At 33.9% G+C, this 17,499-nt stretch overlaps 1 protein-coding gene across 2 annotated transcripts in view; it reads left to right on the top strand.

Moving 5' to 3' along the window:
• Positions 1-17,499, top strand: part of sit (stuck in traffic) — a 45,712-nt gene that overhangs the window by 18,742 nt on the left and 9,471 nt on the right. Inside the window, exon 1 of one of the 2 annotated variants that reach the window (XM_073084362.1) lies at positions 13,499-13,672. The exons of the other annotated variant lie outside the window; for it this stretch is intronic. The gene's annotated coding sequence lies outside the window, so the exon portion shown is untranslated. Of the gene's footprint in view, positions 1-13,498; positions 13,673-17,499 lie in introns of those variants that run through there. 2 annotated transcript variants of the gene reach the window in all.

Below are 17,499 nucleotides of genomic sequence, written 5' to 3'. Positions count from 1 at the left end.
ACCGAAATTGTAGGTTTTTGGGTCAATAACGAGCATGCGTTACGAAGATGTAACCGCTAAATGCTCACCGCAGCGCAAGTGGGTCGCCGTTGGAGGGTTAGACGAAATTGCAGATACCATAAAAACATACTTATTATGTAAGACAAAATAGTTTTTTTAATCGAGTGCAGAGGGTAATGATTTTCAGGCGTATGTAAATATGTGTGTATGTTTGTTTGTATGTCTTATTCTTACAGCAGTGATAGCCTAGTGGTTAAGAAACTTGGCCTCTCGATCGAGAGGTCCGAGGTTCAAATCCCAGGCACGCACCTCTGATTTAAAAGTTATGACCGTATTAGATTTTAATTATCACTTGCTTAAACGGTGAAAGGAAAGACAAATTTTAACATATGAGGTGTTGTTGGATTAATTTAATTGTGGGAGGAACACATGCTATACTTTCAAGCAGTCGGGAGATTTTGTTTTTAAAATAATTCTCAATATAGTTTGCTTTGTGAGTCGTATTAGATCACGATGGTATTTTTTATACAATTAAAACCCAACTGCATTTATTCTACGTTGATTTGCATAACTTAGTTAACAATATTAGTTACCAATACCAATGTTCTTGTCAACTTAACCTCTTTTTTAAATAAGAAATACATAGTTGCAATATACATATGTATTTACGAATTCCTCCACTATTGTGGTGGTGTAGTCATCCTGCACACATATGAATATAAAAATAAACGTCTACTTGAATATATTTTTTATAACGTTGCAGTGGGGAAATTTAAAATTAAAAATTAAAAATTTTGAAGGGTAGAATCCTTTGTGGTTCAACTCCGGTGGCACCACCGCCACACCTATTTCTGCCTAATAACAGCAGCGTTAAGCGCTGCTGTGTTCTGGTTTGAAGAATGTGGTAGTAGAGATACGTTTTCGAGGCATTCCCAACTTAATCCTCAGGGGTAGAGGCGAATTTGAGGTCGCCCTTAGGTGAGAATCTCCTCTGAGTTTCATTACAAATGTCCATGGGCGGCAGTAAGTAAATGGGCGGCTTTACTACCGTTAAAACCTTCTTATCCTTCGATTATATTATAAATTGCGAAGGTTTCGTATTTCTAAAGAAGCTTCCTTGTATGTGCAAGAGTCGTGGCTGAAAGGTTTAAAGTTTACCTTAGCAGGTGATAAATCTCTTTCTTGCGAAATAGTGAATATTTAATAGTTCCGTAGTACTATTCTGTGAAATATCAACACGAATTTGACACGAATGCATTGCATCTCGGTTTCTATGAAAATAAGAGAAATAAGAGAATTTATATATCCAAAGTAACTCTAATGCAATTACAGTATGCATATCATTATAATTATGTAATGTCCCAATTCCTCACATATAAATCATCTCATCTTCATACTTCGAAAGTGCTAGAAGTAGAACCCTCTGTTGTTCGACTGCGGAGCCATGACACCTATTTCTGATTTATAATACCAGTATTAAGCGCTGCTATGTTCTAGTTTGAAGGGTGTGGTAAGGGAACGACTTCTCTGAAGCAATCCTAGTGATCAGACGTAGCAACGTATCTATGAGCCGATCTAAGATTGGATTCAAACTCTGCGGATATCTGGTGATCATTGATGGATGCAGATAAGTGATCACTTCCGCCCATGGACATTTGTACCCAACTCCATAAGTACAGGGTTCTAGCTGAAGTTAATCGTAGATGTGTTGTCACTCTTGAAGACTAAAATGATGGATAAAGTTTCTCTATGTGAAGTATTACAACATATTATTTATTTTCACGGATTTACTTAACTGTTAAGAAGTCCGTAAATGTATAGTCGTCACAATTTAATAGGCCCATTTTGACACATGCCATCCCAATGTCATTAATGTCTTAAACTAAGTTTTTTGTAGGCAGATTATGACCACGTGACGGTTAGAGCTTGCGGCTTCAAAGCATTCGGAAGAAACCATAATCGATTAACTTTCAAATAATCGAAACTTAGAATTACCAATAATTAATTTTTTATCCCTTTTTCATCATAAGAACAATAAAATAATCAAGACTTTGTTTCTTAGTGAATGCGAAAAACGAAAAAAAAAAATTGTTTACTAGCGATACACTAGCGGTACATTTTAGTCGCGCGTCAAAATTACCGTCACAAAAATAACTAATATTTGACATTGACATTGTATTTACATTTGACATTGCTGACATTTAACTATTGTTAAATGAAGTATGAATATAAAAATGCATGTTTTATAATATTTAATGTAATTATTTGTAATACATATTTATATAGATGTTTGTATCCTGCACTATTTTTCCATTTTTAATATTAAATCCTACACTCCTCCGTGCGCACAATTGACTTTTTAAAAATGACTTATACAAGCAGAAAAATACAAAAATATGTCCGAGTTCAATAAAACTAAAAATAAAAAAATATTTATTAATCCTATATATAGAATTCTAGTGTCACAATGTTAGTTACCGTACTCCTCCGAAACGGTTTTACCGATTTTCACCAAATTTTATATGCATATTCAGTAGGTCTGAGAGTCGGCTACTATCTATTTTCCACAGCCCTAAGTAATAAGGATTGTTCACCCTTAACATTTTTTCATTTATATGGCAACACAACGTTTCCTGGTCACATAGTAATTGATATAAATATTGGTTTATTGCTTTGTTTTGATGGCGGCGCTCAACATATGCTATGCATGTATTTGTTGCATGTATTATATGCACGTTCGAAATTTTGAAAGAACAATTATGTTTTTGTTTAAAAATACCATTCGGTCTTTAATAAATTAAAAACTTTTTTAATTCACTATGATTTATGACTTGCAGTATTTAAATAACATTTAAATTAACTGAGTCATTGCCAAAATTATGCGATATGCACACGATGCAGAAATATTTGCATTTGTTAATTTATGTGTTTACTGATTGCACATTTACTTGATTTTAAAAATAGAAAGGCTATATTTAGAAAGTTGAATGCTAAAGTATATTATTTATTATATTCGTGACAGAATTCAAAATAGCAAGTTACATCAGAACGGAAACTTTATAAAATCAAACTCAATATATTAATATTATATTTACATTATGAAATTTTATTATGTTTTATATAAGAATCTCTCCTCGTAAGTGGAATGTTGACAACATATCTGATATAGTAATCGCCTATTAGAATATATATTATATAAACTGTTTTCATTCTGAAATTATATATATATATATAAATAACTCTACTAAACCATAATATCTGTAATAAACCCGAAATAATAATCTTATACTTTAATCTACATAAAAATATTTCATAAAAACGTATCCTAAGTGATTTACGTGTATGTCGTACTACAAATATATGCGAAAAATTCAGAAGTAATTTTCAAGTTTTAAATACGTACCTATAATTAATTATTAATATATTATTACGTTACTTTAATAATGTAACTTAACCTTACCTCAGTGTAAATTACGAATCCATGATCAATCGATAAACTCGCGAACTTGACATATTAACGGTGGAACCCACTTTCTGACACCCGCTTTTACAAAAACTGATTTACATACAAACATTACGTGTCATGTTGCGTAAATTACGCAATGTTAATGTTAAATGAACATCGAAATATCATAGTGGCGTAGGGCTGTCAATGTTAATGACTTATATTAACAGAAAAACCGATGTAAATTATTTTGACAATCTATGTAAGAGGCGATTTAAGTGACAAGCCTAAGAGAGTTTTTGAATTTTAGTGAGAAGTTATAGGCTAGGTTTTTACATGACTTCCTTTTCCGTTCAAATAATTATTGTTAACTTTAAATATCAGTATTACCTGTGATTGGAATATCAAAATTATAATTACTTACATATAATTAGTTTTAGAACCCAGCCTTATAAGATCATATAGATCACAATGTAATACTGTATAAAAAAGCTCGGAGTCCTCTTTACAGCGTTGAGGACCGCCCTATGAGGGAGGGTTTTAAAAGCGGTATAAATCCCACATAACCCATTATCACTCCCACGAGTATCATTAAAAGTCCCTTCAAATACCTCTCCCGTAAAGCCAAACTTATTCTACCGAATCCCTATCGAATATATGACGCCCTCATTTGGTTTATGTATTCCATGACACTAAAAATTAAAGTTATATTTTTACAAATAGCGGTAACATCAAAAATAATCGCTGAACATAAAGGTTAAGTATGTTACACACTGTATAACTTATACTCACTAATGACTAGCATAAAATTACTTTCCAAGATGAATAAAGTAAGTAGTAGTACATTTGGAACACGCGTAAGGCACTTACAATAATTATAATTATATGTAACGTGTGTTCGCATAACGCGCCTAGCGGTCATTAAAACTGAGGAATTTAATTAACAAGTAATTTGGAAAATAAAGTGAAACTTAACTTATTATTTTATACATAATTTTATTACAGCTATAAAATTATGTGTAACGTTGTCATTTTGTTTTTCATTTGTATTTTTATTTTCATGAAATTATATTAATAATATTAAAATTCGACACATATATATTTATATATATATTTCTTATGTGTGTGTGTATGTCACTGAACTCCTCCTAAACGACTTGACTGATTTTGATGAAATTAGTAGTGTGTGTTCAAGAGGACTTGAGAATGGTTTAGATTCACAATTTAGTGCGTGGGAAAAGGTTTTTTAATTAATTTTTAATTCGTAAGTAGTTATAGAATCGGAAACTAAGCATTTGATCAAGTGATGTTCTTTGGCAAAGTTGTTGTCCAAGAGCCCACGAGGGTTTGGGAGTTGGTAAGACCAATTTTAGACAGGTGGCACCACTGTCATTCCAATGCAGGTACAAATTTTCCGTTCATAATTTCATATTATTTCTTTAAAATGCGAGCGAAGCCGCGGGCACCACTAGTTATTTTATAAAAATATTAGTTTTTATGTCCGTGAGCACAAAATTCGAAAAATGTACATTGGATAGGTTATGTATGACTTGAAGTAGTACGTATGTAAATACATATCAGTTCCGTCCTCGTTCCTAAGAGAACTTTGGGGTCAAAAGTACAACTACATTAAAGAAAGCTCGATTTATACCGAGATACAGAAACCTGTAAATTTTCTTTATATAATTGAAGTAGCAAACCAGCATGACGTTCATCGGACGGTAAGAGTAAGGCTGTTTGTCCACCGCACCGTCACCGAGCCGATACCTCGGTATCGGCTCGGTGACGAGATTATTTTGGGGCCGATTTTAATATGTCGTGATGGCGATAGTTTGTCCACCGCGACCGACGTGTTTTATATTGCCGGTACATCGGCCCGTCAAAATCTCGGTGCCGGTCTAGCGGTCACGCCGATCTACTCGAAATATCGGCGGCCGGGATGACGGTGCTCGGGTGACGGACGTGCGGTGGACAAGCTGCTATAGTAAATGTATGTACGCTACTTCGGCACCGTCATTAATTATCGGTATCGGCTCGGTGACGATTGCGGTGGACAAACAGCGTAAGGACATCTATTATGTAATTAACCACAGAAAATACTAGATTTGTACCTGAGATGGACTTCATCGTTTCTATCCATGAGGACTAAGTTGGAACGCCTGGGATAAATATATCTCTCTTACCACATACATCAAGGAACATAACACTGCTGTTATCAGGTAGATACCTATATCTACTAAGGTCACTCCTTACTGAGTTCACTCCTAGTGACCTCAGTCAAATCAAAAAAGGGTTCTTCGCTAAAAAATATATTTGACTTAAATTCCCATATACATTATATGTTATTTGCCATCCCTAACAAATACACACTAAATAAGGAAACAGCTTCCATTCCATAATATTATGGCATATGACCTCTATAGAGAAAGGGCATCGTTATATAATCGTTAAGTTTTTGTTCAGATAGCAGGAACAGCGTGAATAATGACTTAAGTGATGATGACTAAGTTATATAATATGGTGCTTCTGTTGTGTATATAGGTGTATATGGTGTATAGGTGTAAAGTTATATCCAATCGCAGGTGGTAGAACCCTTTCTGGTTCGACTCCAGTGGCACCACCGCCAGACCTATTTCTACCTAATAACAGCAGTGTTAGGCGCTGCTGTGCTCCGTTTTGAAGGGTGTGGTAAGGGAGACAGAATTTTCAGGTAGCCCATCTATGCCCATCTGGGGTTGATTACGGATGTCCATGGGCGGCAGTAGCCACTTACCATCAGGTGGACTGCATGCTCGTCTGCTACTCTTATATTATAAAAAAATAATATGCTGGCTCGTTTAATGCGTAGAATGCCATCAGGCATTATGTTTGCCCTTTTGTACCTTAACTTTCTGTTCTACGCTTCTCTGGCTATAACTGGGAAAAGATTATTTATCAACCCTTGTTATCTATTTAAACTCTCTCTAATGACATCAATGACTTTACGACTTCTATCCAATGATAAACCATAACAGATGGGTTAACGTGCAATCTAAAGCATGAAAGCGCGTATTTAGCTACTAGCGGTCACCGATCCAAATTCTTGACCAATCCCAATTATGCATGCCCTCTTTGTAAATCAGTTCCGATCATCTTTTATTATCGTGGTCATCTTCATTAGATATGGCAACCATTTTACATTTTTGAAGTTTATCTTTATAAATTAAATTTATACCATTCAAATGTACACAGCATAAAAACACATAGGTAATTAGTTTTTTCACTTTGTACAACTTTTTCCTATTTGTAATATTTTTAGAGTGACGCTTTTTAGCGCAGACAAATTCTTTCACTCGGTTGGCCTAAATATAAAAAAACAGCTTAGACCAGCCCCGGTTAGTCTAACACGTCGTCTAGACTTTTATATTCGTTCCAATTGCAACATAAACTAGATATAATTGTATGTTCTATATTACGCAACTTGAAATGCAGTAGATATTATTTCGCATTTGTTAGCGTAATGAGACAAGTCTAAAAATATTTTGCGTAACCATAAAAAGTTGCAGTCTAGATCCAAAAATTGCATCACATTTAGGGATTTGAATAAGTGGATCAATATGTCTAGGCTTACATTCGTAAATTTCGCAAAGATTAGGAATTATGCAATCGAGCAAACCTTTGTATTACATAAAGAAATATATCAATTTGAGGTATTTTTATGCGATGTAAGCAACGAGCACGTGATGCAACTCAATGTTAAGTGACAGCTTATATGCACCTCTCATCTACTTTAAGTATGGAAAGACAGCACTCTCACGTTGGGAACTCATGAAGCGTTTTTCTTCCGCGTCTACCGCAGACGCGGACTGTCATTTACCTATGTAGATTTTCATATTTCTACGTGCATTGTGGTTCTGCATACGCTGCGGCGGTAGAAAAACGCTCCGTAAGTTCTCATGTTTACATGAGTGCGAACATGTGTTTTCTTTACGACGCCTTTGAAACCAGAACACAGCAGCTGTCCATTAGTAATATAAGACGACAATGTCGCATTCGAACTCTACCACTCTCAAAGTATTAAGTGCCGCCCTTAAAATTTCTTAAAATTAAAATTTTGTCATAAATGTGTAAGCCATTGCTTTTAGCACCGCTCACACACCACCATAACATCCTTAAACGTAACGCATCGATGACTGATTTTAATGAATTCTAATCCTATTTGTGGTTACTAATCTACTATCGGGTGGAGTACATCTTCTACTTAATTTTAAAAAGTATCGGTGTAATGTTTTAATATTAAAAACCTGACATACTTATGAAATAACATGGGAATAACCCAGTCGATGAGAGCGAATGAGTAGGAATACCCGAACGGTACTCTTTGGACCGCGGTATTTGGGACAGCCAGCGGAGCGGAGCGATGTCGAAACACCCTGGACATGCGAGCCGAACAAATACAGCCTCTCTTACCACATACTACAGTCCTTGTTAACTTAAACATTCTTAACTCAACCAGTTATGTTGATCTACAAGCTTGGTTCGTGTCGACCACAGTGTGAGGAAGAGGGAGATTTAGAGGTGTCTCACAAAAATGGTAAGGCTTATAAGGTTGTACGATGACGGCATGAATGGCGTTGCGTATACACGACAAATATTTGCACACATTCGCTGTGTTGCAAATATTTGTTAATACGAGTGAGAGTAATGACCGATATTGTTTTGCTGTAAACAAGTTCATGGGCGGAACTTTGTTTGTCATACACCATAGCTGTAACGGGCAGGGCCTCGGGTTCGATTATTATTGGCTGGATCATGTCACTAGATGGTCAGGTGTTAGTAGAAGTTACTGTCAAGCAAGAGTCATGAGTAAAAAACAATATTTGTGTTAGGAATCTTATAGCACATGGCCCCGCAGCTTGTCTAGATAACAATCTATCGATCGGTTACGACCGATTTGAAGTTAAGCAACATTGGGCGCGGTTGTAAACTGGATGGGTGGCCGCTTATCATTAAGCGTTCGCATATTTCGGAGGGCACGTAAAATTGTGGACATTTCTCCACCAAACTACAGCCTTCAAACTAGAAGACAACAGCACTTAAAACTGCTTTTAGTAGGCAGAAATAGGTGGTGATAGTGGCAATGGAGTTCAACCATCGCGTTCTGCCAGCTTTATATGCTCCTCCCCTAGTTAGATCTTTAGTATCTTCTTATCTTTAGTATTGCTATCACATTCTTAATTCTCATATGTTTTCAAATGTTCCGTCGTATAAAGTCCCCGTTACCTGGAATTTGAAAATCAAGGCTCAACGAATGTGACCTAGATTTAACATCAGATTTCCTTTTCGTTGGGACAGCTTGATAAGAGCATTTCTGATCTCTATATTAAGATAATATAATATGCTGGTGTGAAATTCTGTCTTAATTGGGTCCAGGTTTTAAATTCTGGATTTCGTGAGTTACATAAAATAATTGAAAATTCTAACGAAACTTCAGAACCGGTGACGGACAAATTACAGATTGTACCAGAATATGAAATATCCGAAGTGAACAACTTTTGGACAAAGAAACGGATTTCGTATACAGAGTAGGATAAATCGGTCCAAAAATATAATAAAAAAAAACTAACTTATTCAACATTAAGTCAATAGGCTGATGTCAGGGCAAATTATTACGTTATTTAGAAAGTATTATGAATAATAAATGTCGAACAAATAAACAGAAGTCTAGATTATTGGGTCACAACGACATTTCGATAATTACATAATCCCTACCAATATTTATAATATGTTTTAACGGCAATGTACGAGCTTTCTACCGGTTTTGTAAAGGTATGTGATGTAAATCGAATTCACACGTGAAAGAAATATTTTTAGCAGTTTGATAAATTACTTGTACTACAAATGAAAACATCGTGTAGTTATGCTGTCTGAGTAATGTAATGGGTGCGAAGTCTACCAATTGAATTACATTTGCTTACCTTAGTAAGCAATGGTCTAAATTCTTCACTTTCTAAGGTATTACATATTGAAGTCTCTATACTTGTTTGATTATTAATGATCAAAAAGCGATTGATGTGTTTTTTGTTTATTTTTTTTGGTGAGTGGTATTTAGTTATTGGTATGCGAATACATAACTTTCCATACACTTTCAACTTATCACTAAACCGTTGTTCGACAAAAAATATATTTATGCTGTAGACCTAAGAGGTTATTCGTGATCAGCTGCCACTGCTGATCACGAATAATTAGTGGATTAATAATATAAAGTATTAAAAAGTCTTTATTTTTTATTTCTCAGTTAGAAACTAAACTGTGTACTTTCCAAAAATCAAAAATAATATTGAACAATTTCAGCTCTCGTTACGCCCTTCTAGATCAACGTGGAATGATATAACAGCTAAAAAGCTAATCAGCCCACAGACAAGAGCTTTACATTATGTAGTCGGGTTGTAGTGCTACCCTGTATACAGGGTGAATTTTTCAAACGGGCCTTCAGGGCCAAATCCGAAACGGTGAAAAAATTCACCCTGTATAGCTTCAAACGCTTGCGTTAATAGCGTCCAACCCCACTGAATACAGGGTGTTTAAATTATTGAAATATTTATATTAATGAGCAATATGAGCTCTTTTCTAAAGCATTATGGGTCGTTTTGGTGATCTAAATGGTCTTAAGTGATGAATTCTTAGTCGTTTTGATCCATCTCATCCATTGGTTCTTAACTAAAGTAGGAGATGCATTAAGGACTGCTATGCATATTTCAATGACATGATGATGACTACTTACCTTTTACTGTTTTTGATTTTACATCAGATTTTGAAAGTCCGCTGCTAGTTATCTCTCGATTCACTTCGTCAGAGGACGCTTATTTTGTCATTTCCCCGGGTGTACTCTAACATTACATTACATATACATGATGCAACAAACCAATAAATAATTATAAACCCGATTGTAATAACCTGATAGTACGATCTAATCAGAGAATATAATGTAAAAATTATAATAACATGATTTTTTTCTCGCCTACTTATTCCATGATAAGTCCATATTTTATTATTACTGGTATAATCAAGTTATTGTTTTCCTATGCACAGTCATAAATCAAATCAACTGAGCAGTGCGGGATCCCCCGACTAATTGCAGCATCTTAACGAGTAATCATTTTTAATCTTATACCGTTCGTTGATCATAGTGACAATAACAAGTTATATATATTGGTAAACAACTTCTTTATGTTATAAAGACTGTTCGTGTTTTAATTGTGGTGATTACACCTTATCTTTGCATAGCAGTACTAAGTTGCTGAGTTCTGAATTGAAGGGTTTTTAGGACAAAGATGAGGAGTACTAACTTAGTTCTCAGAGGATTATTAACATATTGGAGGTTGTTACCAGTATTTGTAACAGGTGAACTGCTTGATAACTAATAAAATTTTATAAAAGATATACCAAAAATATAACGTCGTCGGCATAAGATTACGATGAATTGTAATATGTCATCGTAGCTCATGGCCGGGAATCAAACCCGGAAACGCAATAAAACTGGTACGGTGACCTCGGTGTGGTTAGCTGAATCTTTAATTATTTTAATTGTTTGTACTCGTGTGCAGATTACAGAAACAATGCAATGATTGTTCATCTCGACGATATAATTATAAGGAATAACAACATACAAAACGTGCAATTGTAACACAAATGATATTTGACTTTTAGAAAATGAATCGTGTAAACAAAATAAATCTACACAAATATTATAAAGAGGAAAACTTTGTTTGTATGTTTTTGTGTAAATGAATAGGCTCAAAAACTACTGGACTGATTTTAAAAATTCTTTCAGCATTCGAAAGGTACATTATCCACGAGTAACATAGGCTATATTTTATACGAAATATATTTGATAAATAGATTTTGAGGCGGTACAAAGTTTGCCGGGCCAGCTAGTAAATAAATAAACAGTTTGTATGCGTTTCTGCTTTTTTTATTATATAGGAGAAGCAGACGAGCATGCAGTCCACCTGATAGTAAGTGGCTACTGCCGCCCATGGACATCTGTAATCAACCCCAGATAGGATTAGATGTTCCTACCTAAGGTCGGCCACAGATGCGCCGCTACCCCTGAGGACTAAGCTGGAACGCCTCGGAAAACTCTGTCTCCCTTACCACACCCTTCAAACCGGAATACAGCAGGGCCTAACACTGCTGTTATTAGGTAGAAATAGGTGTGGCGGTGGTGCCGCCGGAGTCGAACCACAAAGGGTTCAACCACCTTTTTTCTTGTTACAAAAGAGAAGCATTTATATTAAAATATTTTGTTATTAAAGATTTTCATGTTTCTAGCTTTAGTTGGTTATGTTCTGCATTGATATTCAATTCGTGAGTGAGAAAGTATATGTAGATATGATTTTGTGCCATATTTAACCTTCTTAAGAGTGGTACCTATTAGAAAACCCTTATCCTTAAGTCAAGCAAATGAACTTAACTTGACTTAAGGATCCGGCATGTATATTACTTATATACTCGTAACTTATGTACACCTCAGAATTTAAGCAGAGGATATTTATTTTAACAAAAAAAAAAGGAAAAACGACAACTGGACAACTTAATTCCTTAGAGAACTCGGTTAAAAATTCAAGATAATGTCTTCTTACTATAACACATCTCGACCTTAATATTTCGTAAAAATATACAACGAATTTCCTATTACTATATTACAGGCAGTGATAGCCTGTGGTTAAGAAAATCGGTTTCTCGATCGAGGGGTCCGAGGTTCAAATCCCAGGTTCAATTCGAACCTCTGATTTATCAAAGTTATGTGCGTATTAGAAACTAATTATCACTTGCTAACCGGTAAAGGAAAACATCGTGAGCTGCATACCTGAGAGATTTATAAAAAAAGTACCTCAAAGGTATGGGAAGTCCACCAATACGCACTTGGCCAGCGCGGTGAACTACGGCCTAATCCTTCTCATTCTGAGAGGAGACCCGTGCCCAGCAGTGGGACAGTAATGGATTGATGATGATGATGATGATGTTATTAAAGCGAGATTTGTATGTTTAATTGTGAGTTTTTGTTGTGATATCAAAGATTTGTTGTAATTTGGTTTTTGTAGAGCATAACGGATTAATCATAATAATCCTAGTTCTACAAAGTTATATCGTCTCTAAAGTCTTTCTTTTTAGTCTATAGTCTCTATAGTTACTTGATACCTATCATAATACTTATACAACTTGAGTGCACGATAGGATCTTCAAACTTGACCCACATCTGTAAATAAAAGACATCTCGTAAAGAAAAAAACCGAATTATTATAAACATGTTTGTAATGATGCAAATTTAAGGTCTTTACATACGCCTTTTTATGTTTTTGGTTGTAATTCGAATATGAATATGAATGGATCGACTTCAATCATCATTTTGATTATAATTAATTTTATTAAAACATAGTTTTGCTAATAAAAAATAATATTCAAAACATAAATTGCTCGCTGGAGTTTCATAATGTAAACAGTAGAATAAGAATGGCAAAGTATAATGAACATAAATTTCAAATGATTAAATCGATAGCCATTAATCATGTTGATATATACTTAATGAACAAAATTAATAATAAACCATGTACATTTTTAAGTGATATGTGTAATCATTTAGTGAAATATTAGTATATTAGTATAAAGGTGCTATAACGGCAAAATGTTGAACAGTTCTTTTTACAATTTCTCGAGTGTCAAATAAATCTAGGTTGCGTCACGTACTAGTATTCGCGACTATAATTTAACGATTCTGACGGACATGCAAAATTGTAACGTACCATTGAAATTGTCAAAAGCGGTTTGCCTTTCGCGTACTGGCTTTCCTTCGTTGTCGAAACAGTGCCTTGAAAATTACCCAACAGTAAGAGTCCCCATAAGGCGTACTTGAGAAATGACCTGGATTGCTTCTAGAAATTATAATAACGTTTGAAAGTAAATTGAATTTTTGAATAGATTTTCGAAACATCCTGTACATTTCACTCTCCCCGTTAGACCCCGTCGTCCCCTCCGGGGTAGGTGGGGGCGAAAGCTCATCACATCAGTTGCGCCTGTGCAAGCGCGGTGGTCGGACGTGGTCTCTTTTAAGAATATATTTTTATAAACGTTTTATTAACATTTTGTCAATTAATATCTTAGCAATTGTGTTTCTTATTTAATCGTGAGTGAATTGTGGTTTCAAGTGCAGTGTTGGTTTAGAATAAACAATTTAATATATGACAGGTAAGAAAACTTGTAGCTCCACCCGGATTTGTTTGCTATTTGTATTTTTTTTATTTTTTATATATTATAAAATCGGTCCCTAATCAACTTTAAGTAAAGTATTTAAATACAATGTATTTTTTATGTAATCAAAAATACTCTTATTATTCCATTTACATTTTGCTCTATATCCAGACATTAAAAGAAAATTTATCATCTTCAACCACACTTTTAATATTTCACGTTTGTTGTATTATTTATTTTATGTATACTTACTCAATAAAATAATTTACTACTACTATAATATTATTTTATTTTAAATTGACAATTATTGTCTTCATCGCAAACACGGTCGCAGTTGCGTCTAATAAATTTATAAATTGCTTACTTATAGCTCAATATTTTTCCTCGTACTATTTTATTATAGCGTATTATTATTTTATTTTTTTATTTATATTTCCTTATTTTTTTGATAATATAATTATTGTAAATGTGTCTCCGTTATAAATAATTTGACTCGTTCTAACTACATATATTACAAATAGAAGAAGAAATCTTTTATTGGTAACGGTTTTCGATTAATTTTGTTATCACTGTGCAAAAACAGATTCGCCGCATGAAAATGAGATCGGAATTTTGTTTGCGAATGTTACATGCCCTAGATTTGTGATCGTACGAAAATGGTGTCAGTTTTATTACAACGTAAACTATATTTTTTCGTGAAGTCTTTTTACCATTCAGGTAGTTTTTTGTATTTTTTACGTTCTATATTTTGAGAATTCAATGGTTGAGGCCACAAAAAATATACCAGCTCATTAGAATTTAGTGAGGCTTGAATAGATCATTGCTTTGCGGACTTGTGCATCATACGGTAGAATAATATGTTTTTTAGCACACCTCAAAAATTTTATGATTATGGCCCTATATTTTTATATTTTATTCATAAGGATGGACATCAACTTTTTCTACACGACAAAAAGTTGCAGTTGAAGGTTATCGCAGATTATTTACAGGTTATGGTTCGTATTTAAGAATTATTAATGAATGAGTTATATTAATACTTGGTTTACTAAAATACAAGGGAGGTTAATGCCCTAAATTATTGATCAGATAACTATTTTTATAGGAACTATAATTTACTGACAAAGATCATAAAATTTTCATTGCAATCTATTTAGATAACACTACACGAAACTAAATTAGTTGTAATGCTTCATTGATTTTTTTATTTAAATTACAATTTAGTGAAGATGAAAGATTCATTTATTATTATGGAAATCAAATATTTTGTTTTATTTTTATCTTGTTGAAAAAATGATGAAATTGAATAAAGAAAGAACTAAAAAGAATATATAATTGACTGTTAATTGAATTAATTTGATGATATTGATCCATTTGCCATTGAAAGGTCACTGCGGTAAGGGCTAGGGTATTGTGCCGGATATCAACCTGGCACACGATGTATATAGGTCATTTACAACAATACACAAATATTATTGTACTTGTATTTTTTTTGCCTTTAAATCGGTAAATACGTGTAGTTAAGGATGTGATTCTCAACAGAGCTTTAGTAAGGTTCTACGAGTAACCCATAGATTAGTAAAGATTACTTACTCCTAACAAGAACATGTAACCAGTTTGGCAATTGTAATTGTCGCTGTCATCAATTTTCGTGTTTGAAAAATATTTTAAAAATGTAGTTTTAATATATTTACACCACTTAACTGCACACTGCATTTTTCCGCGTACATTACACCATGACAGCTATTACATGGCTGACAAATTGTCAGTCGTTTAAGCCATTTAATGGCTTCCTTCAACTAAAAGGCGGTGATATATCTATACTTATCAATGGAGTAACCCAACAAAATCGAATACGGACAAACTTTCTAATATTATATTAGGCATAATCTGGGCTTCTGCGGCTACACGCGTTTGCTAGCCGACTTTACGTAACACTTAATGATGAGTTTTGCGGATGTAAACCAAAGTAAAAGTAACGTAATAGTTAGGGATGGCGATTTTATCCGAAAAATATAGATTCTTGAATCGATTTGAATCGAAGTGTAATAAATCGATTCACAAAAAATTGAGGCCTAAAAAGTAATAATCGACATAAAAACGAATCGATTATCCAAAAATCGACCTTTCGGTTTGCTTTTTGAGTTCGTATTATCAATAAGAAAGTAAAAGGCTACTTTAATAAATGATCTATTCAGAGGCGCAGCTCCCGTGTCATTGTGTATTTATCAGCGAAAAAAAGCTAGTCAGAACCAAAAAATAACTAAAATACGTATCTGTCAGAGAAAAAAATCTATAAAAGGTACATTTGTAAAAGTTTGTAATATTCAATCAACTTTGAAAAATCGAATTTCGATTTTCAAGGATGAAATATCGATTCACTGAATCGATCCATCCGATCCGAATGAAATAAAATATTTTTGTCCAAAAAATCAATTATGCAGTTAATCAATCTCAGATCGCCATCCCTAGTAATATGTATTACAATCTCAAGAGGTTAAGGCCTCTTGAGACTTATGATTTATTATTTTGTTTTATGGAATTTTTGGAATTGAAGTAGCAAAACAAATATTCATGGGTATTTAATGAAAAATTGTTACTGACATATGGACTCATATGATTTGTAGTAATTTGTACTCAATTCTACATAGGATTAGAATCCTTAGAGGTTGGCTAGAGATGGGTTGCTATTCTTAATGATTAAGCTGGAATGCCTCGTGTCGACTTAGGCAGATTTAGAATCAAAGAAAACATCCCGGATGTTTTCTTTGATTCTACCAGAGCTACAACTTTCAGCCAGCGTATTCTGCGGATCCAATAGCAAAATGGTACGACATTTTGCCTAAGTTGCTGGGAAAAAAAGGTTATGACGATTTTCAAACCTGGTCGATTAGGACAATTCGGTTTCTAAATCTTGGGTAAGGCAAAATTCAAATGTTGCCGCATACGCCAATGATTCTAGGTATAACGCTGGCCTTGCCACACTCTGCAAACTAGAATCCACCAGCGTTTAATACTGCAAATTATTATATAATAAAAACAAGTGCGGCAGTACCATAACACTTAAACCACAAAATGTTCACCACCTGTAAATATCACAATACAAGATCTGAGTAGTGTGTAATGGTCTTAAGCAACGAGGTTCCATTGTGCGTGTCCCCACCTTTTCGGTGTTCCATCAAAATGAATAACCGTAACGTTTTTTAACTAAACTAGTTCGCCGTTATGTTCTCATTAGCCGAGGGCTTTGACCAATATCTTTTGATTGAGGATTTCCGTTCTAAATTACAGCTTTTCAAAAAGTTACTTTTAATGATGATTTAGATAGTCTACTTGAACTTCTTCGGAATATGTTATTATGATATTATTTATGATCTTTAAATGTAATATTAAGCTTTCGTATGCCTATGTCCGCTAAACTTACTGGATTGATTTTTTAAAACATAAGAGTGTTTTAATTTTATTTATCGTAAAATTTCTTCGGAACAAATAAACAAATTTTAACTTCTCATGCAATAAATCCAATATCAATATCGACATCCAACTTTCATATGTTTAACAAATGCTTACTATTATATCAAAATAGACATAATAGTATGTAGATTATGTTGCTCTTCAAATAAAATATTTACATAACAGTAGTAAGTTTAGCATATATTTGTTTTTACAATGTTTTATGTAACTTGCAATGTCAGTGTGTGGGTCAAATCTTGAGATGAAATTTGAAATATGTATTTAAGTTCAATACCAATGATATAATTTGATTTAATTGAGGTGATCTGATAACGGAGTAAATACTAGTTAAAGAAAGCAAGGTGATCATAGAA

Source organism: Epargyreus clarus, unplaced genomic scaffold, assembly GCF_041222505.1.
Source record: "Epargyreus clarus isolate Ecla_fem2 unplaced genomic scaffold, WU_Ecla_fem_2.2 ptg000021l, whole genome shotgun sequence".
Classification (NCBI taxonomy): Eukaryota; Metazoa; Arthropoda; class Insecta; order Lepidoptera; family Hesperiidae; genus Epargyreus; species Epargyreus clarus.
The sequence above is the reverse complement of the archived record's forward strand: the minus strand, read 5'-3'. Positions and strand labels throughout refer to the sequence as shown.